The following is a 23,881-nucleotide window of genomic DNA, read 5'->3' on the forward strand; positions in this document are numbered from 1 at the left end:
TGCGCTCTGAACAGAAAATCTCTTTCTTCTTCCTCAAAAAAAATTAAATAATATTCTAAGATCCTTTGCAATTCATGCCTTTTTGGAAACTAAATGGGGATACATATATTTTTTTCATGTGATTTTTGGTGTTGAATGCAGTCAGGCTGCAAACATTTCACTAGATTTAATATTTTTAAAAACTTAAAAGTGAACAAGAATTTTGACATTGGAGATAATATCCAAAATGTTCTGGAAATTATAAATCAGGATGTAGAAATTATCATATGTGCTAGCATTATATAAATCATAAAATATTATAGAGCCAATATATGAACACAATGCAGAATATGTGTGGAGATGTTTTATTTCTTTCTTTTTTCTGCCCAAGGCAAAGCTGGGTACCACTGTCAATGCCCTGTTCTATAGTTTAAAAAAACAAAAACAAAAAACTACACTTCTCAACAGTACAGCAAAAAAGAGTGTGCATTCATCTGGAAAATCCTCAGGCCTGGACAGAAGAATCCCTATTGCTATTCAAACCTTATGATAATCTAATCTAGAGAGAGATTTTTCTTAATGAATGAAAATGGCTTCAAATGACTATAAACCTATGTTAAATTAGCACCCTGTTAACTTAATACAAATAACATCTTAAGCCAACTGAAATTAAATGATCCCTGAGAAAGATGATTTTGAGACTTAGCAGTCTTTATCTAAGTAAAAGGAATTTTTATTTCAAGTGATATATAAATATCATTTAACTTATTATCTGACAATCAAACTTCAAGAAATCTGACCTACCTAGAATACTACTTCAAATACAGAAATTCATTTTTTACAAAAATCCCTAAATGACAAATTTCCAGAAAGAAAGAAAAGAAAGAGTGAGAGAGAAAGAAAAAGAAAGAGAAAGAAAGAAAGAGAAAAAAGAAAGAGAAAAAAGAAAGAGAAAAAAAAGAAAGAAAGAAAGAAAGAAAGAAAGAAAGAAAGAAAGAAAGAAAGAAAGAAAGAAAAAAAAGCAAGCCAGCCCTTACAATCTTGTTCTGCTCAGGTAACCTGAGGCCCTCCATAGAGCTGGCTGGGAAATAAAGCCAGAGGGTAAAATGTCAGAACTGGGAGACACTGCAGGTGCCACCAGCAGGAAAAGACAAAAAACTATGCAACGCAAGCAAAGCTATAAAAGCAAAGGCATTTAGCATTATTTGTGTAGAAATAAACTGTCCATGAATTTAAATAAGAAGTATTTATAACACTTCGAGTGTTAGAGCATAAGATGAACTTTAGGAAGTTAAGAGAGTGATTCCCAAATTCAGCGTGCATCAGAATCACCTGGAGAACTTGTTGAAACACAGAATGCTGAGCTCCGCCTCAAGTTTCTGACTCAGTAGTTCAGGGGTGAGGGCCAAGAATTTGCATTTCTACTAGGTGCTCATGTAATGCTGATGCTACTTTTCCAGGAACTGCTCTTTGAGAACCTTCTAGTAGGATACAAAACTTCATTCTTTAATGAAGAATCAGAAAAACTGAGAGGCAAACAAAGGGACTCACTCAAAATGAGACAAGGTAAGACAGTGTTAGATCCTATATGGACCTACTACACAAAGGCTCATCCTAAAGTGTCCTGTAGTGAGATACTATTCTCACTGTTATTTCAAACCCAGCTTCTTACATGGATAACTAAACTCCCTCAGAACCCATTTTTCTAAGCATGTAGAGCCTTCCTAAAACCAGAAATTCACTTGTGACTTTGTAATGCATTGGCATTATTATCCAACTCAATCTGAGTTGTGGTAGCAACTTGTAAGTATATATACCTTGCTCTATGAACGAGTTGATAAGCTATCACTTCCTTAAAAAACTATGTTTGTGGGATTGTTTTCAGTGTGTGTGTGTGTGTGTGTGTGTGTGTGTGTGTGTTGTTTTTTTTTTTTCTGGCTGTACTTAGTTTAGTACATCGAACGACATTTAAGATGTACAAAGAGACTTCTATTTAAAGGAAACATACAGAAAATCTTTTTCTAATGTGAATGACTATTGCACACAAACTTATCTCTCTGATAAGCTGTCTTTTTATGTACCAGTTTTGGTAAAAAGCAAACTTGTCAACACATTGCTCTAACAATTTTAGATTCGGAAAATTGCTTTTACCTTTTTGTGTCTCTCTTGAGGTAATTCTCCTACTTCAAGTTAGCATCATAAGTAAAATTTTCACATGTGTTACTTTTAATTTCTTTTCATCCTTGAGAAAATGAAAGTATCAAGAGATTCTTGCTTTAGAGTGAAGGGCTTGTTTGAAACTCCAATGCTCCAAGCAATGCCCTAAGTAGGTCAAATTTCCAAGCTGTAATTTCAGCAGACAAATTTGCCTGATTCCCCAAGACAATAAAAGAAGATACTTAATTCAAAAGCATTCAGCTGTCCAATCTTGACCTTCAGGGTCTTTGTGGTCTGGCTCAACTTAATCCAATAGCCTATGAGAAGTAAACATTAGCTTCAGCAGGGATACTCATTCCAAAATTCCAAACTGTACTTACGTATTTCTCTATTCTGAATATCCTCTATCTTCCTATGTACATTCTATCCACTCATCTTCAAGTCCTACTCTACAAGGCTTTCTTCAAACACTCCACCTCCCAACACTCTCCATTTTCTAAATTCTTCATAAATTTATTTTCTATAAGGCTCATTATGGAAATTTAAGATCAAATTTAAGATCACATACTGTCTTGTGAAGGAATTTAACTATTTCACATGTCTGCTTTTATCCTTAACTATGGAATCAGTTTTTAGATATTATGAAATAGCTTATCCAGCACTGATTTCAACAGCAATTACTTAACACATATGTCTTGAATATTATATGAACAAGCATTCATTTAGTGCCTATTATTATGTGTCTAGACACATTTAGTCCTCATACTCCAGTCCAGTTAAACCCTGAATGAGCTCCGTGAAGCAGTTCCCTTCAGAAATTTCCATATTTCTGGAGATTGCTTCACCTCAACAAGCAAGATATATATGGGTTATTTCTTTGCCACAGCAGAAGGTAAACAAAGTACTAACACCTTGTAGCTCTGTTCTTATTATTCGTCGGCCTTTTCTTGGAGATAATTTCCATCCATGTTTCCACTGAAAATATTTTGTGCACCAAGTAATTGAAAGTGTCTATGGTGATATGACAGTGGGTTCCAATATTATAAAGTGGGCATTAAAGCTCTTCACACACAGTGTTAAGTGTGATGTTTACTTTGTTAAGACATCCACAATGCACATTACCCAGCATGATGGTTAAGAGTCTGGGCTGTGGAATCAGAGATCCAGATTTGAAGAGCTACTGCCCTTTACTGATGGTTTGATTTAGGACTAGTTACAGATCTATCCTTGGATGCCAACTAAACATGGGATCAGAATGACCAGTATATAAGGCAGCTTTAAAGAATCAATGTATTGCTACCACATAGCTACCATCAATCAATCAATCCCTGCAAAGCACTTAGCAATATGTGGTACAAAATAATCAATAAGTGGTGATTATAATTCTTATTAAAGAGATTTTTAGCCCAACAAAGTATAGCTCACACATATGGACGGCTGAAGCACACATACACACACACACACACACACACACAAAAGTAAGAAAAGTAGCTAAATCCAGACAGCTGCCTGGAAACATTGGGTTCTTAATCACAAGCTGCTGAGTTGCCCAGTCTTAGAGACAACCAGAAATCCTTTTGTTGGTTTTTAAAAGACAAAATAGCCCTATGAGAGATATGGAGAGGGTGCATTCTCCAGCAGAGTGGGCTGCTGAGTAAATACGGCATCCATGATTGGCTTAAAGTATATCCCCTATAGGACTCACAGCAACAGCTTTCATTTTCTTCTATTTTTCCTTTTAATTCTTTTCCTCGCCTGATTTGCTCTTTCTCCCTCTATCACTAGGCCTAATCAATGCAGCAGGTCAGGTTGAAAGAATGGACAGCTTCTGCGCCACATACGTTTAAACCATTTTAATGCAAATATTGATCGTAGGAGCATAGACACAGGCCAGGCTGCATTTTTTTAATGGACATGCTTTTTTTCTGGGGCTGTGCTACCCATGATAAAATACATCACCATAGATCAGTATTCCACCATCTTTCTATGCATAGGAACGCATAAGCAAATCCAAAAGGTGGGCCAGATTCAATGCCAAGCTTGTGAGCCTCCAAAGCAGGTACTTCAGTAGTCTACTGGACCACATTTGTTTAACCACTTACACTTCCCTCCTCATGCTTTCTAGATGAGTCATTTTGGTGCACACAGAGACAGACCATCAGAATGGATGTGGTACCTTAGGTCACAAGAATAGTTGTACCACAACAATGTCTACTATGCTAAGACACTTAATTGCTGTGTACACAAGATTATCAAAACATTGTATCAGAGAACCACTGTCCGAAACATATTTAGCAACAGAATCTAAGTCTGACTTGAAATTCAAAAGGAAAGATCACGGAGAGGAAGAAATTCTAAGGGCCACTTTGAAATGTGATACTAAAAAGATTTGATATCCCATCTGTAGGCATTTTTAGGCTGGACTGGAGAGGGGAAAAAAAAAGAAAAAGAAAACCTGTTTGCACTAAGAAAATTTTCTTGGCCTATTGCCAAGAAAGGAAGTGTCACCAACTGGGCACAAATTAACCTAAAACCAAAGAAAGGAGGAAGAAAATAAGTGGACTCAACAGCCTCAAACCACACCAGTTGCTTCAACGCAATACCGTTGCTTTCAGATGTTTCTCCTTCGATTCTTTTCATAGGGTCTGTGGTTGTTGTTGCTCATTATAACTCTAAAGCCAAATATACTATTACATTTAGTGAGATGTCTGTGGAGATGGAAATGAGACCATCACAATTCTCACTATCACATGAAGTCGTTTTTCACTTCTCTTCCAGAGATCAGCTTGCCCCCACATCTTTATGCAAAGGGGTAAATTTCATAATAAAGAGGGACAAGCAAGATGTGTACACCAGGTACACAGAATGTTCTCTGTGGGCGGATCAGCCTAAAAGGTGGAGATAACTGGAGGTGAAGGGGAAGCTGAGTGGTATGCAAAGTGGGAGGGAGGCTAGACAGAATGAAGCCTTTGACCTTGGAAGAGCTGAGTACTAGCGAAGTAGAGGGAGGGGGAGGGAGAACGGAATGAGGAATTCCTTGCTGTAATATATTCGGGTAAAAATGGGGCTGTCATCTTGAGCTACAAGTTAGAAAGTTATTACTTTTAATATGCCACTACCTTAGGCCTATACTGTTATGTAAAAGAAAAATAACCTTGTGTGACAGTTTAACATTGATCGATGTGCCTGCCAAATGCAAAGAGATAAATAAGCAGGTGATGAATAAACAGCACTTCAAGTAAAGACATTACGCTGCATGCATAAAACGGCGCCAGGCACCTAGGAGCTGTGGGTGGCCGAAGGTTGGCCATTTCATGCCCACTCAGTAAAGCAGACTTAATCGCTTCCAATATTTTCTGTTAAAAAGCACGCTTAATGAGCCAATTTCACAAGCCCAGAGAAACTGATTATTATCTCTGAGTTCCAACAGAGTTGGTTGTTTTCCAAGAGCCAGGTTTTTTTGTTTTTTTTTTTTCTTGACGGGATAAAAAACCTTTTTTAGAAAGAGAGAGAGGGGCGTAGGAGAGAGAGCAAGAGAGAAAGGGAGAGAGGGGGAGAGGGAACGACCGAGCCAGCAAGAGGGCACAAGAGAGCCAGCTGGCAGGGAAGAGACGGCCACTAGATGGCAGTGTTACCCCGTCGTCGGCACCCGGCCCGGGCTGGGAACTGGACAGGCGCATTCGGCGGAAACGTGGCACGGTGAATAACGCTGAGAGCTGCGCCTGGAGAGTTCAGACCCGACCCTCCGCCCTCCTCGGGCCTTTTGTCCACAATTTTTCCATCCTCCAGCCCATACAAGGCGAGGAGACAAAAGGGGCAGTCCCCGAATGGCCTCCCTCTGACAGCCCAGGGCTCTGATTCTTCTATGCAGCCTTCTTTCACAAAGTACAGGGGTCCGTTCGTCCGGTTAGACTGAGTTCTTCCTGTTTTCTTTTTCTTTTTTTTCTTTTTATTCTTTTTACGCTGGGAGGCTTGCAATCTCTGCATCCCTCACAGGACTAAGCATCTGCTTCTCAAGGTATGGAAAATTCCAACAGGATAAACCTATCTAGTTTTTCACCATGTATTTACTTTAGGGCAGGTTCTTTTTTTCTTGCCTCTTATTTTGCACACTTTTTTTTTTCCACTTTCAGTAAAAAGTGTGAACAAAAGGAATTTACCCCCAAAGGAAAAGATTGGGAGTAGGCAAAGGGAGAGAGCACCCCTTAGGAAGCCAGCTGTCCTTCAAAGAGTTTCATTATGTATCTTCCTCCAGCTACACAGCAATGTGGTGAACGCCACAGAAACACAGGGTTATTGTCACCAACTGCAGTTATTCAATTGCCACTAGGAGAGAGGACCCAGCAAGGAGACCTCAGCATATAATTAACTCGGATATTTTTTAAAAATTGAAATGAACTGTTGTTAGGTTCTAAATTGAGATGCAAGTTAATTATTTATGAATATTCATACAAAACTTGAACAATTTCCAAACTTGGCCTTTAGTTTCTCATCAGTTAACCAAATAGTTGATGTGTATTTTTTCTGTGAGATAATTTTCTCTTAATGTGCACTGGAACTACCAACTTCATTAAGATTTTTGAGATTCATTTTGTGTTGTGATGAATCAAAAGGGAATGGACTTTAGTAACACAGAAAATAAAATGTTCATCTCTTTTACTTATAGTCATACATAAGAGAAGAATGAAATGACACTCAGCAAAGATTAGTCAGTTATGGTAAAAAAAAAAAAAAAGTAGCATATTTGAGGAACATTCAGAAGAAGCAGATCAATGTTCTGTATGTGTATGGGGGGAAAAGGAGGAGGGGTAGGGAGTGTTTGGGGAGTGGAAGGTGGCCATAGATATGAAACCACTGAAAGAAGGAAGGTACCCAACTCCCGGGAACGTATTCCAGGTAATCATGTACCTGTGATGGGTTCAGGATATGCTTCTCCCAAATATGGCACCTTGGCATTTGAGAAAGCAGAAGCAGGACAGTCGCCCTTACTTTCTTCTCACCTTTCTCCCTTAGAGCAGGTCATAAAGCCTAGGAAGGTCATTCTCTAACCTTCTCCCACACTTCTCCTCTGAAGCAGAGCATAAGACCCTAATTCCAAAAGTATCCTCCCTTGACCCGGAGGAAAGGAACATTCTTATTCCTGGAGACAGAGGGACACAGAGAAGGATCAGAGCAAACAGGCCTTGCTAAGCTCCCCCCAGTTTATTACCATTAGATCACATTTCCTTTGTCTTTGCATACTTCCTCACAACTGTTCACTCTTCATCAAACCTAAGCATACCAATTTACACGTTTACCTGTTTCTCTGGGCATTTTCCTTATGAAGGCTCCCGTGTCATACAAAACTTATATTAAGCAAATTTGTATGCTTATATCTCATTAATCAATCTTTTGGTGTAGGAGCCTCAGCCATGAAAATAAGTTTCTTTTGCCCTAAAGTGGCCACTATTCTCACTCACTCAGAACAGAAAGCTCCTATATGTCCACAAGTTCTAGTAGACTGGGGCCCAGTCCACTCTCCACATTTACACCTCTTCCATGCCCCTGCCACAAAGCCAGCTATCGAACCGGAAAAACTCATCTCTGCTGAAATAGTAACCAACGGCCACACTGGATTTTCAATTGACTGCAGCACTTCGTCCCTAAAGAACAGCCAGCTATTCATTAGGGCCTCTCTAAAGGAAAGTTAAAATTGAGGACACACTGGATACCTCAGTTACGTCTGCCATTAAAGACAAAATGCAGCAAAACAAAATACAAGGATTAAAAAGACATTTCACAGATGCAATTAACTGACAAAAAACCCATCCCATTACACGCCAGGGACTGCACTGGACACTGCAGGCAGAGCGCTAAGTATCATGTGTTGCCCTCAAGTAGCTCACTGGCTGGTGGCTTTCACATGGCAATAGAACAGAGAAGCACATGGTGCCCAGAAGCTGGTCCCCACCCTGACCTGTGGGAGGTCCTGAAGGCTATTTATTTATTTATTTTATTATTATTTTTTGAGATGGAGTCTCACTCTGTCTCCCAGGCTGGAGCGCAGTGGCACGATCTTGGCTCACTGCAACCTCCACATCCCAGGTTCAAGCAATTCTCCTGCCTCGGCCTCCCAAGTAGCTGGGACTACAGGTGCATGCCACCACACACAACTAATTTTTTGTATTGCAGTAGAAATGGGGTTTCACCATGTTGCCCAGGTTGGTCGTGAACTCCTGAGCTCAGGCAGTCCGCCCACCTCAGCCTCCCAAAGTGCTGGGATTATAGGCGTGAGCCACCACGCCCTACCCCTGAAGGCTCTTTCAATTCAGAGAAAATTGCAGGAGGGTAACTTAGTGTCCTAGGGCTGCCTTTAAAAATCACCACATACTGGTTGGCTTTAAACGAAAACAATTTATTATTTCACAGTTCTGGAGGTTCTATGTCTGAAATCGAAGGGTTGGCAGAGTTGGCTCTTTCTCCAGGCTCTGAGAGTATCCACCGCATGCGTCTCTCCTAGCTTCTGGTGGTTGCTAGTGATCCTTGGCATTCCTCAGCTTGCGCATACCTTACTCCAGTCTCTGCATCTGCCTTCACTTGGCCTTCTCCCCTGTGTGTCAGGGTCTCCGTGTCTCTTTTCCTTTTCTTATAAAGCACCAGTGATATTGCATTTAGGGCCCACCCTAATCCAGCATGATTTCCTCTTAACTAATTACATCTGCAAAGTGTCCAATGAATGAATGGATAAACTGTGAGACCTATATATGTATGAATGTAAACACACACATGCATATACATAATGGAATATTATTTAGCCTTTAAAAAGAAAAGGATGCCATTTGCAACAACATTGATGAACCTGGAGGACATTATGCTAAGTGAAATAATTCAAACACAGAAAGACAAATACTACATGGTATCACATGTGGAATTTTTTTTTAAGTTGAGCACATAGAAACAGAGAGAAGAACAGAACGGGTGGTTACTAGAAGCAAAGAGAGAGAAGAAATTGGGAGAAGTAGCTCAAAGGGTACAATGTTGCAATGATGTCGGAGAAGTCTAGAGATCTAATGGATAGGATGAGGACTAGAGTTAATAATCTTGTATTGTGTGCTGTAAACTTGCTAAGAGAGATTTTAGGTAGTTTACCTTACACACACAAGAAAGGAATTATTTGAGGTGATTGATATGTTCATTTGCTTGACTGTGATAATCATTTCACTATGTGTATCAAAATATCCTGTTGCACACCCTAAATATATGCAATTTTAAAAAGACTTCCTAATGAGGTAACATTCTGAGGTGCCTAATATACATGAATTCGGGAAAGACACTTATTAACCCAGTTTAGGGACATTTCAAGCAAGGATACCAGATGACTGAAAATATCCTAAGAACTTCAGGTGGTTCCTTAAAGTTATAGGGTAATATGCAAGGCAAATGAGGAGAAAGAGTTGGAAAGAGGCTAAAACAAACCAAAAAGTATCTCTTGTTAGGTATTAAAGACTTCGGATTTTTCACTGAAAGGTGGTAAGAAAAAAAAAGGTGGGTTTTAAGCAGGTAAGTGTTAGAAACACTACTACCACTCTGGCAGGAGTGTAGATATTTGGAAAGAAGGGAAATTAGAAGCAAAGATACCAGTTAGAACATTGTTGCAGTAATGCAAGCAAGATAAGACTTTATAATAACATAGTGCTTGTGAGGATGAAACAAGAACATATATGTGAATTTTTAAAAAAAATTATAATTGACAGAATTTGAGTGGATAAGATTAACAAAACACGTGTTGTTGAAGAAAGAACATGATGAAAGCTGATGAGATTCCCAGATTTGACCCAGAAATCTGGCCTGAGCAACAAGGTTGATCATCATGTCATTAAGGAAAGTTGGTAATCCATTTTTAACAGTAAGCTGACTTGAATATATTAGAAATTGGTGTGTGTGTATATGTGTGTAAGTTGTATATGATTTCGTATAAGAGAGGCTGGGACAGAAATGCAATTTTGGAGGAGGAAGCCTCAAATTAGATTGAGCTCCCTGAAAAGGTGAGAGTAGCTGCCCAAGATGGAAGAGAGAGCTGGAAGAAGCAGGGGATGGATCTCAGTGCCAGCACTGAAGAGAATTCACAACAGGACTGAGAATGTCAAGGAGGGAATGCAAGGGAAATCTTCACGCAGTGACTGAGGCCCCCTCTCCTGACACTTGGCTGTAAAGGGCAATGGAGACACAGGGCTGGTTGTATTGGGAATATTGGGGGAAAAATAGAAGGATGCTATTGAAGAATAGGATGATGTTTTTGTTCCTTTGTTTAAAACAAGAGTGAGTTAATCCGTTTTATGTTACAGATATGAAAAGCCTTCATAGAGGAAGAAGATGAAGCGGCAGGATAAAGAAGGAATAGTCAAGAATGTAAGAGAAGGAAATCAAGAACAAGAGTTGAGCCTTTCTCTATGCCTCTAAAACAAACCCAGCAGTGGGGCCCTGGTTGTCTATCTAAAAGTTGTTGGAAGAAAAGCATAAGATAATGATGTGGCCCACTCTCTGCAAATGGTCTACGCTCCACATCCCCGCTCCTCCATCGATCTCACTGAAAGAAAAGATTGCTGTCTCGTCACTGATAGTGGCTTTGGCATGTGCAACGCTGGCTTTGCCGGGGAAGATGCCCCCTGAGCCATGTTTCTCTCCATCGTCAGGTGCCCCTGGCACTACGGTGTGATAGTGGACATGGGCCAGAGGGACTCGTACATGGGTGACAAGACCCCGAGCAAGCCAGATGCTGACCCTGAGGTACCCCATCCAGCACTGCATGGACACCAACTGGGGCAACATGGAGAAGATCTAGTACCATACCTTCTACAACAAGCTGTGCATAGCCCTGGAGCAGCACCCCGTGCTGCTGAGGCCTCCCTGAACCCCAAGGCCAACAGAAAGAAGATGACTCAGATCACGTTTGAGACCTTCAATACCCTGGCCATGAGTGTGGGCATCCAAGCTGTAATGTCCCTCTGTGTCTCTGGGTGCACCACTGGTATTGTCATGGATTCTGGAGATGGAGTCACCCACACAGTACCCATCTATGAGGGCTACACCCTCCCCTAGCCATCTTGTGTCTGGACCTGGCTGGCCGGGACCTGTCCAACAACTTCATGAAGATCCTCACGGAGCACAGCTACAGCTTCACCAAAACAGTCGAGAGGGAGATCGTGCGTGACATCAAGAGAAGCTATGGTATGTTACCCTGGACTTTGAGCAGGAGATGGCCACCACTGCATCCTCCTTTTCCTAGAGAAGAGCTACCAGCTGTCCAATGGCCAGGTGATCACCATTAGCAATGAGTGGATCTGATGTCTGGAGGTGCTGTTCCAGTTCTGAAGATTATGCTAACTTAATAAAATAAAAATAACCTAATAACTCCACCATGAAGTATGATGTGGACATCCACAAGGACCTGTATGCCAACATGGTGCTGTCCGATGGTACCACCACGTACCCAGGCATCATGGGCAGGTTGCGTAAGGAGATCGCCACCCTGGTACCCAGCACCAAGAAGATCACCTGCCCGCTGAGTGCAAGTACTTGGTGTGCATCTGTGGCTCCATCCTGGCCTCGCTGTCTACTTTCCAGTAGATGTGGATTAGGAAGCAGGAGTACTATGAGTCAGGCCCCTCCATCATCCACTGCAAATGCTTCTAAATGGACTGCGGGCAGTTGCTTGTAGCATTTGCTGCATGGGTTGATTCAGAAGTATAGATTTGTCCCTGGCACATGTATACACCTCATGCTAGCCTCATGAGACTGTAATAAGCCTTTGAAAACAAATTTGTCCTTGAAGCTTGTATCTGATAGCAAGACTGGATTGTAGAACTTGTTGCTGATTTTAACCTTGTATTCAAGTTAACTATTCCCTAGTCATTTGTTTAATACCCTGTACATACCTTTGATTTCAACCTTTAGTACATGTGGCTGGGTCACTTCATGGCTGAGGAAAGAACATGCTTGTGAGAGACAAGTCCATGGCTTGGTGAGCCTGAGTAGCCAGTAGTCTCCAATCTGCAGAGGGTATTAAAGTGTCATGGCTGAGTGTCATGGGATTTCTCTAGAGGCTGGCAAGGGCTCCTGAACCAGTTGTCATTTCTATCTTGCCGGTCTCTCAGGGTTGGAAAAGCCCAAGCTGTAGGATCCCGCTTCCTTTCTTACCTGATGTTTTCCAGCCAGAACACCATGGACTGTTACTTGCCTTGAGTTGGAAGCAGTTTGCACTTACACCTGTAAATTTATTCATCCTTTAAATTTATGTGAGGGTTTTTTGTACACAATTCTTGATTCTTTAAGACATGATAACAGACTTTGGTTTTCTACTGTTATGTGAGAACATGAGGCCCCAGCAACACATCATTGTGTAAGAAAAAATGAAAGTGCTGCCATAACCAGAAAAAAAAAAAAAAGATAATGATGTGAAACCACTTTGAAAAGTGGTTTCAAATATATTGGAATAATGAAAATGCAGTTACTATTAAAACAATGATGTTTTCAGTGATGTGCTGCTAGGTGTGCATTAGGTTATTTTTATTTTATTAAGTTAGCATCATCTGCAGAACTAGGATGGCAAATGTAAGCCTGCTCAGGCTAGGTGTGGCTATTCTGAGACTCATCATGCCCCAAACTGATCCCACACAGTAAGATTTTTTTCCCACAGAGAAAGGGAAAGCATTTGTAGCTCTGGTGTGCTTCAACAGTTTTCATTTCTCCAATATGGAAATCATGGCATATGATACCAAAATTGCATTATCCAAACCCCATTGCAAATATGTTCTCCATATTTTTATCAGAAATATTAAAGTTCCACAAACCCACCAAGTGGTACAATGGATCAACATTCCTCTTCCTCTTTCATATTAATGGATTTTACTCTGTCCTATCATAATAAACAAAACACCAATATAATACTTAATTAATAACTAAGCTTAGGCCTTCAGCATTTTCCATGATCTCTAAACAATGAAGATACAGCCACAAACAGCAATTTGACCTACTAAAGAGATTTTGAAGAGGGACAAAAAGAGCAGTATTTCCACTTTAGACAGAACACTTCATTAAAAACAATCCTCAATAAATATTGAAACAAAGGTACTTCTTTTTCCTTTATCAGCAACCCCCTCACCTTTTACTCATTGGTATGTTCAATGACCAGTGTGTTTGAAGTACTTATACCTACTCATGTTCTTTCTTGAGTGCTCAAAAATATGATGACAGAACAAGGTCCTCAATTACAATAAATAGAACACTACACATTTAGTACATGCCAGAAAAATGGACTGTAATATTAAATCAAATGAGATCAAAATTCAGTTCGATTCAGAAAAAAATATGAAGCACCAAGCTAAGCATCAGCTCTATTATTTTGCCAGTGTGTAAAAGCTATATGTTGATATTTAATGAATGCATGAGGAAAGTCTGTATCAAAATACTAAAGGAAGGCTAGTACAAGGCACATGGTTCTTATCAATGCGAAAACACCAGAAACTCTTACATGTTTCATCAAAATTCAAAACGTTTTACAACATGCTCGAACTAGTCTAAATAGATTCCCTGTTTTTGGTGCAAATTCAGAAAGAAGTTGTTTCTTAGATCTAAGATTTAAACTACTTTGGAAATAAAACATGAAGGTAAGAGGGTTGCCAAAAGTGCATATATATATATATATGAAAAGACAGACAGCTGCCACTCTCATTGACCATTAATCTTACACATTCTATATATAAGTATAGAAAAACTCAGTCTCTTTGGCATTTGGAAAATTCCAATAATGGACATAATTAGAAATAAAAAGGTAAAGTAACTTAAGGGTGGCCACATAACAATTTTCTTCTTATTATTATTATTATTTTGAGACAGAGTCTTGCTCTGTCACCCAGGCTGGAATGCAGTGGCGCGATATCGGGTCACTGCAACCTCTGCCTCCCGGGTTCAAACCATTCTGCTGCCTCAGCCTCCCAAGTAGCTGGGACTACAGGCATGTGCCACCACATCCAGCTAGTTTTTGTATTTTTAGTAGAGATTGGGTTTCACCATGTTGGCCAGGCTGGTCAATTTTCAAAAACTACAAACACATACAATAGATTTACCACTCGGATTTCTCAAATGGAGACTTCTTGAAATTTTGAATTACAAGAAATTTCTCCCATAATTGAGAATGATTACTCATGATTTTTTAAATCCATGAAGTGAACAGATGCTGTTTGCACATTTTTATAGAATTATTAGAATAAATAAATTGATTGGTCAAGGGATTGCATCCCTTATATTGGAATAAAGACTATAATTAAAGGGAAGTCTATGTTAAGGGTCATGACAATCAAAATAGTATCTCGATATATTTTGGAAACAAAACAAACAGGACTGTCAGTATGATGCTATTACACTCTTATATGAATATCATGATTCTTTCTGAAGCACATTGGTAGAAGTGCCAAGATTTCAATACTTAATGTATTCTAAAACAGTCCAGATTAAAATATATTAATATTTTAAAGATTACATATGTGTGTGTGCATGTGTGTGTGTGCATGTTCCTCTGGAAGTAGGGAGTAAAGGCTATGCCTTGTTTTCCCAAATAGCTTACTTTGTGCCTGTGTTTTCAGGTCTTACTCTTTCGATTCACAGATGAATAAGCACTAGAGTTTAAGAGTGGAAGGGTGCAACACACCAATACCAATCTGGGGTGCACTTACCATTATATCTATATTCATATAAAATGTTTTAAAGTCCATCTTATTTTAAAAAAATTAAAGGATCTATTTTGAGACTGTTTACCAAGTTGATATCCTGGCACATAATAGGTGCTCAACAAAAGCTTATGGAGCAAGGAAATGAAATGCCAACCCCAAAGAGTCACCTCTTCATTGAAATGCTCACCTATTTAGGTTGCATTCTTCCTTTCCTGGACCCTCCCTTTAACAGCTAACTCATCTTTCTTATCAGTTAGTGAATTCCACTCTAGACTTTACTACACGTTTCTTAATAAATAGTCCTCGAAGTAAACAACAAAAAACAACTAGCTGACAAAGTAACCCAAATGGTGGTATCAAAGGATCTCTGGAGTTCATCTGGAATAAGAATATAGAGCCAGGTGACCCTTAGCGACCGCGGATGTTATCTCTTGTGCTTCACCATGCTAAAAACTGCACCTAGCAGGGAGAGTCAAGAGGAAAATGATGCCATCACTGTAGGAGGCAATGTAGCAGGTTTAGGCATCTCTTACCAATTCCTTTCTTTCTAAGTAAAATAATTTTTAAGTTTCAAGCTTTATTTTAATGAAAATATTTTGGAAACTGGGTAACAAGTATCAGAATAATAGATTATGTAATTTTTAGTTTTATAGTATGGTAACAGCAAAATGTTTTAGCAGTATATGTTGAGGAAATAAACACCCTAGTAAAAGGGTCAGATTGCTAAATGGTACAAGGAGGTCTGACATAAGCCCAAATGCCCTTGGCTTGATTTTCAGCTCCAGCAGTTACATGCTGCAAACTGTGTCTCTGGTTCATTACCTCTAAAGCAGACGTACAAGTCAACCTCAAAAGTCTGTACTGAGAATTCTAAAGGTAATATATATAGCTTAATCTAGATATCCTGCAAATGTTAGACTCCTTTTCCTTGACCCTCTCTCATGCAACACACACACATACACACATACACACACACACATACAGTATACTTCACTTTCTTCTTAAACAAGATACAAATAACGAAACTAATTTCCCTTGACTTTTCCAGCGAAGTTATAGTAATATATTATTTATAATATATAACCACAAAATAGTATATGCTTTGTCCACATGTTGAAACTTTACTTCTATAGAACACATAAAATGTTTGTTTTCATCATTTAGGGAGAAAAGCTTTCTAAACTACATTTTTTCTTTCCCTAATTTTTAATGATATTATAAATCTGATAAAATGTACACGTACTCATTGCAGAAATTTGAAAGATATACAAAAAAAGCACAAAGAAAAAAATGAAAGTAATTAATTCCCTAACTCAGAAACGATTATTACTAATCTTGATTTCCTTTCTATGCATTTGAATGGGATTATCCACTACATCCTGTTTTGTAACCTTTTTACACTTATTAATGTTCTATGAATATTTTGAATGTTTAAGTATTTTTAAACATTCTATATAATATAAATATCATTTTAATGGCTGCATATTATTTTATGTTGTGGTTATACCATAAATTGTTTAATCAAAGCTATATTGTTGGACATTTGAGGTTGTTGCTGTGGCCATTGTTTTTAAGCAATACTGTTACAATAAACTGCTACGTACCCATCCATGACCCAGCTTCAACAATTATCAACTCACAGTCAGTCTTGTTTTATCTGTACCCTTACGTATTCCCCATACCACCCTCAGATTATTTTGAAACAAATCCACTCATTATTTCATCTGCACATATTTCACTGTGTGCCTTTAAATTAGACAGTGTTAAAAATCCTTCATCTTTACCCCTTCTTTCTCCTTCTTCCCCTTCCTTCCCCAGACTGTTAATATCAACATCCAAATAAGATCCATACACTGCTAATAGTTAAGAGGTTCCTTTCTGTGTTTTTCTCCCTGCAATTTATTTGTCAGGAAAAACACAAAGAAAAACAAACAAACAAAAATAGGCCAATGAATCTATAGTATTTCCCATGTTTTGGATCAGTGTCATTTACCATGCTCCTCTATCAACTGTATTTCCTAGAAATAGAGTCCTAGATACGGAATTTTGTTCAAATTTCGGTTCTATGTTTTGGCAAGAATATTTCAAAGATGGTATGGTATACTACCCTCAGGTGGCACATAATATTGGATTGTTTACTTTTTTCTGATGTTAGCAGCCATTGATGATCCATGCCTGGATCCATTAATTTATCAGCATTGTACAATGGTGATATAACAGTTTTGCTAATATAAATAACACTACATAACTAAAATATTATAGCTGAATATCTGGGCACATCTATATATATGCTTATTTTTTAAAAATCCTTAAAAATATCTGAATCAAAGTAAATCAACATTTGGAAATTTACATTACCATACATATTGTCCAACTATCCTGTTAGGAAGTTACACTAACCATCATCTCAGTGTTGGCCATTAGTATTGTTTTATATATTTGTTCATTACCAAGAATAAATTCATTGTGGTTCATTTTCAAATATTTTGCTTACCAACAGGATTAAACATACTTTATTTAAATTTAAATTTTACTTCTTTTGTGAATCAGCACCCTTGTTCTTTGATCATTTTTCTGTTAGGTGTCTTTCTTTTTCTTTTCTTTTTCTTGGTTCCCTTACGATATTTGATTAAGTGTTCTGGAAACTATCTCTTATGAGTGAGATCTATTGTGATATATAAACACATACCTGTAACATTCAAGCATTCTGTATGCTATGTTAGCCCATTCTAACATTTTATCCAAGATTCTGGTTGAAAATGGCAAAGTAAACATCTGCAAGACATGCTGAACATGACGTTCATACTATTAGGAATAGAACTTTAATATGCTACAAAGAGGGACTGAGGTAACCAGGCTAGTCTACCATTATGCTCAGCAAAGGATTTGTTTTACTCTTATAATTTAAACATTAAGCCCATTAATTTTCTAATGGTATTATGATTAAGAAACACAAAACATTATGCTAAATACTGTGGCCATAAAAAATTGTCATATTCCCATGTAAAAATTATAGATTCATTTATCTCTAGGCTTTGCAAATATTCTTTTTTCCACAAAGAAAAAAATAGCAATTTTTATTATGAAGCACTTAAAAGGTAATAAGGAAGCTATCACAGTAAAAAAATTATTGATATATAGGTTGACTCTTGTCATTTAAGAGTCCTGTACCTAAACATACCATATGCCTTAGAACAGGCTTTATGCTAGAATAAATACTTACAGATGCAGCCATGCACATTCAGTCCAATTTTCTGAATACATTTCCTTAAAAAAGAGTTACAAATCATTGAAAGTCTATAACTAACATATTATACCTTATATAATCTAAGTCCAAATATAAAATTTTATACGTAATCTTTGTAGGAGAGGTAGAATGTTGAGCCTACATCAGTGGGGAAAACATAATATTTATAATTGAATCAAATAGCTAAGAAACACAGGTATCTGCCACATCAGTATTCATATTTGTGCATTAAGATCATGCAAATGGAATTAATTATTGCTCAAGTCATTTAGTTATGAGTGGTAGCTAAACGGAACAGTTTTCCAATTTCAAGCATATATAATGTGTAATAGAAATAATACAGTTCGTAATGAAGAATGGAAAGAGAAGTGGGAGAGAAGGAAAAAAAGGGAAAACCAGAAGAAAAAGGGGAGAGAAGAAGGAAGGAAAACTTGCCAAGAAAATACTTTTCATTTCAGAGAAAATCATCTTTCCATTATAATAACCACAATGCCTATTTTACTATAATCAGTTCCATAACTGTCTTTTTAGTTAAACACCAAAGTTCACATTTGAATTTTAAGATAATTCTTGTGTAGTGTTTAAGTAAAACCCAAATATTTTACATTAATTTCCTCAATAGATCACAAATTGATACAATTTAAAATGTAATCAACATTCTAAACTATTGTGGATCATGAGGTCAAGAGATCGAGACCATCCTGGCCAACATGGCGAAACTCCGTCTCTACTAAAAATACAATAAATTAGCTGGGTATGGTGGTGCATGCCTGTAGTCCCAGCTACTCAGGAAGCTGAGGCAGGAGGATAGCTTGAACCCGGGAGGCAGAGGTTGCAGTGAGCTGAGATTGCAACACTGCACTCCAGCCTGGCGACAGAGCAAGACTCCGTCTAAAAAAAAAAAAAGAAAGCACAAATTTTTCACCTTCTTAGAAATGCAAAATCTTCCTGAAGGAGGGTTATTTTATTTTATATTCTATCGAATGGAATGAGGAAGGCCTAACTAGGCTTTTATTTAAATGTGGGCATTATTTAAACTTTCTAAACTCCCAAGAGAGTAACAACAGGGCCTACCTCACAGAACTGCTATACCTTCATACATGATGACATAGATAAAGTTAGTGAATATTTGCTATTGCTGTCATCTCAATGATCATCATCATTAAGTCATCAAAAGTGTCTGGGAATTTATATATCAAAAGAGTTTCCCATAAAAATAGTTAACCTGTAAAAAACTTCCACTCACCTAGCAAGGATGTCTTATTATACAGTATATATGTTTTAAAGTAAATTTTTCAAATGAAAGGCAGTGAAATCAGTGGTTCTCATTAAGGGGATAAGTTTGCCCCCCAGGGGATAATTGTTAATGTCTGGAGACATTTGTATAGTGGTAGAGGGTAGGGATAAAAGGGCTAGGGAGACTACTGGCATCTTGTTGGTAGAGGCCAGGGATGCTGCTAAACATTCTACAACGCACGGGAGAGCCCCACTGCCACAAAGGATGATCAGGCCCAAATTTTAATAGTGTCAAGGTTAAGAAACCCTGTGGTAGGGTCACCATATTTCTAATAAAGACATTTACCAAAAAATATTCAGGCTTTCACTTAAACAAATAATCTTGAAAGTCTCCAATGTATTTTCCTAATTTATGTTTAATACCAATTGCATTAAAATCTACTGTTTCACAAAGCTTAGTTCCATAATCATAGTTGTACTGCCCCCTAAGAGTATTCACTTAAATATCCATGAAGTTATCATCCCTTTCTTGTATAATCTAGTAGCTTATTTATACCTTTCGGGGAAATTCTTAAGAGGCACTAGTAATTTTCTACATTTTATATTTTACTATCTAGAAAGTATATTTTTATCTTATTTCACTAGGAGAAAAATACACCATGAATACGTTAGCCATATGGAAAAGACAATAAGGTTTAGTAATTAAAATTGAAAAGGTAAAGAACTATGCAGTAATTAGAACACTGATTAATCAACTGATAATTTTATCTTGATTAATGTTGCTGGTTTCTCTTCTTATTGACCTAGGTAAAGTAGGTTTAGACCAATTAAATATAAATTATTCTCCTCTTTTTACATTCTGGTGGGCAGCTTCCAGTATTCTAAGTCATGCTACATTTAAGAAGTACCATTGAAATGCTTTTACTAAATCGGGCAGTTCAACAAAAGATAGAATTAAGTTTATGTTCCAAATATACTGATGCTTTTATCTCAGGCTAAATTATACAGAGCTGGTTTATTTCAATATTATCTAGGGAATATTAAAATTAGAATAAATTGTTATTTTTGAAAAATCCTCTGAAAACACTCAGTTAAACAGCTAGGTAGATATTTTACTAAGTCTAACATGAGAAATCAGAAGGACTGAAACTAAGGAATATAATTAGTATCACATGTAGGGTCTCATGTCATGAAAGGCTGCAGCTATGCTAGTTAATAGAACAAATTCTGGTATTAAAAAAATAACAATCATTAATTCTTAGCCAATCAGTTTTCTAGAAGAGACCCCCCCTAAAAAACAAACAAACAAATATAGAGAATTATTGTTGGAGATTCCTGAATTCCATAAATGTGTATCTTCAGTAAAGCCCATTTTTTAAAATCCTAAGACCAAAAAAAAAAACAGCTAGAGCTAATAAATGAAAATTATGATTTATAAAGAGTAAAATCTCTCTTCTTGTCAATTAAGTTGATTATACTGAGGTAACAAAGATATTTTGATAAAGCCAAGCAGTTAAGGTATTGTTGCAGTGTGTAATTTGCTGCATCTTGCGCTCATCTTCTTTTTTTTTTTTTTTTTTTTTTTTTTTTTTTTTTTGAGACGGAGTCTCGCTCTGTCGCCCAGGCTGGAGTACAGTGACGCAATCTCGGCTCACTGCAAGCTCCGCCTCCCGGGTTCACGCCATTCTTCTGCCTCAGCCTCTCCGAGTAGCTGGGACTACAGGCGCCCCCCACCACGCCCGGCTAATTTTTTGTATTTTTAGTAGAGACGGGGTTTCACCGTGGTCTCGATCTGCTGACCTCGTGATCTGCCCGCCTCGGCCTCCCAAAGTGCTGGGATTACAAGCGTGAGCCACGGCGGCTTGCCCTCATCTTCTAATGCAGGATCCAGTCTCATCCAACTAGCAGTTCTTTGATAGATCAGCTGGCAGAAAACCAGCTTCCTCTACACTTTTCTGCTATCCCCTTTCCCTATGTGTCTGGCCTCACATCTCCAACTACTACTGCTGAAGCTCTGGAGGTGATAAAGCTGCCCAGTTTTCAGTAGATGAATGTCTTCATAGGTTACTGCTTGAGAGGGAGATGTCAAAGCAGGACTTCATGTACTGAATCTTAGAAAATCTCCTTTACATATGTAGATCACACATGTAAGAGTATATATATATATATATAATTTAGTGTTTCTTTAAGGCCTCAGAAGGCACATGAAGATGATTATAAAGAGCAACCACAAACAACAGCATCACCTAACAGTATATGGGCACTTGTTCTGAGGCAGGAACTTTGACAAAGGCTGACATTTACTGAATCATTAATCCTCAAACAGTCCAGTGAGCTAGTATCTATTTTAGCCCCCTTTCATAGTTGAGGACTAAGCCACAGAAGGATAAAAAAGTAGAACCCAGGATTGATGGGAATTGAACTCAAAGATTCTGACTCCCCTGGCTCTGATTTTTGGTTGTTTGGACTCTGGATTTTAGCAACATAAATACCATATGAGAAGAGGGAGTTATTTATCCATTTTATAGGTAAGTATAGGTAAGTATATGTTCAATAGGTATATATTTATGACTAATAGTGATGTAAATAACAATGGCTAATGTAATTATTGATAATGCTTTACTATTTATAAGTACATAAAATACATCCAGGGGCCCAGTAAAATTTCACAGTCATTGTTAATGATAGGAAGGTTGATACAGAAAGGGCTTCCCCATTAAATGCTCGGGTGGAAGACGATTTTTAAAATTATCTTGGATTTTTTTTAACACAAGGACCATCTATTTAATAAGTTTATTCAATATGTCTAGCCTCTTGCCAACCCCTGTTCAAGTTGCTATATTTGATACTAATGGTTATCTGTTCATTCACACATTTGACAATTCCAGAAGACAACAGCAATGAATAAAACTGTCCTCATGGAGCTTACAGACTAATTACATAAAATAAGAGCTAGAACTGATGACACAGTGAAAAACTAGGAGCATTTCATTTGTAAGTTCTTTATAGAAGTCAGAGAGTTGGTGTCTGATCTGAAATGTTTAAACAGAATTTAAACTTCAATATTTTGAGAACATTTTTAAACTATTATAGTTAATCTAACACATGGATAGCTCTTGGTAATTAACAAAGTATTGATTTTGTCCCCAAATCCCTGTGATTTAGGTCAAATTTTTGTCCCTGTTTTACAGAGGAAGAAACTGTGGCTCAAAGAAAATAAGCTACTTTCCCAAAAATACAAAATGAGTAGAAAATCTAGAACTGAAAATGTAAGATGTGCTGGGCAAACCAAACGAATAAACTACTAACAATAAACAGACATGCACAAGATTATATGATAAGGAGCCATGTGAACAAAGCTCATTTATTCCACAAATGTTTACTCTGTCTAGTATGCAGCCACATGTAATATGTGGTCTTCTATCTGTACCGTGATGATTGAGTAAACATTCAAATGAATACAGAAGTGAACAGAAGGAGGCAATGCACAGTTACAGCATTACAAACCAAGACAAGGTGTGAATCCATGAAAGTATCTGGTATGCCTAAGGAATTATGACTCTTGAGGGTTACTAAAGCACAGAGTCAGTGAGGAGGAAATGTTAAATGACAGTCAGGACTGTATACTGAAGGATCTATGGGAACTATGCAATGAATATATACTTAACTTTGTAGGCTGTGTAGAACCATTAAAGGTTTTAAATGGGAGATGTGAATTTTGTGTGATATGATTAATATCGTAGGAAATTAACACTGTCAGCACAATGAAGGAAGGATTGGCAAGGTAAAAGCTCTTCAATTTGCTTATCTCCTCCAATGCTCACAGTGTGTGTGTGAAGAACAGATAATCAGTCCACATGGCTGAAGGGGAGAGCAACTGGAAGACAAACACAGGAAGGAGAGACTGGAAAGTTAGATTGGGTCAAGACTGCAGGAATTTACTGTTAATAATTTAATCTTTCTTTTATAGGCAGGCTTTATATCACTTATGATCACAATTACATTAGTTGTCCATGTGCATTTCCCTCAATACCTAGCATTGGATCACTGGCTTGTACCTGTGGTAGGCAAGTGGTACATTTTCTAGTAATTTTATATGTAAGGCTAAATCTAATCAAAACTGATGAAGACACAGGAATTTCTGTAAAAACATAATATATGCATTCTGAAGAAAATAACCCTCAAGTTCTACAAAATTAGACAATAAAAATAAAAATTGATTTTAAGGGAGAATTTTAACATTTTAAGGAAAAAAAGTATTGGGGGCACTAATTATAATCTATGAAACTTAAAAGTTGAGCTCACAATAAAACCATTCTAATTTTAAATATTTTCACAGTTTAAAAGACATGTTAAGTGACTAATAAGTAAAGAAATACTATAGTAAATATGAGACTTCACTTTTAAATAATGATGAGTAAAAGTGGCTTGATGGAAGAGCGTATAGGAAAAGCTGAAGCTGCTGAATTATATAAAAAAGAACAAAACACACACTGGGAAATCTGCTCAATTAGGTCATCCAAAACAGGATATGCTTAAATTGAATCAGTAAAAT

The 23,881-nt window shown here is 37.6% G+C and overlaps 1 pseudogene; it reads left to right on the forward strand.

The window, feature by feature from the left end:
* The first annotated feature begins 10,728 nt into the window (after window positions 1–10,728).
* LOC100599686 lies at window positions 10,729–11,808 on the forward strand (annotated as a pseudogene).
* Window positions 11,809–23,881: the final 12,073 nt, after the last annotated feature.

The sequence above is a fragment of the Nomascus leucogenys genome, chromosome 14 (assembly GCF_006542625.1).
Source record: "Nomascus leucogenys isolate Asia chromosome 14, Asia_NLE_v1, whole genome shotgun sequence".
In the NCBI taxonomy this organism is placed as follows: domain Eukaryota; kingdom Metazoa; phylum Chordata; class Mammalia; order Primates; family Hylobatidae; genus Nomascus; species Nomascus leucogenys.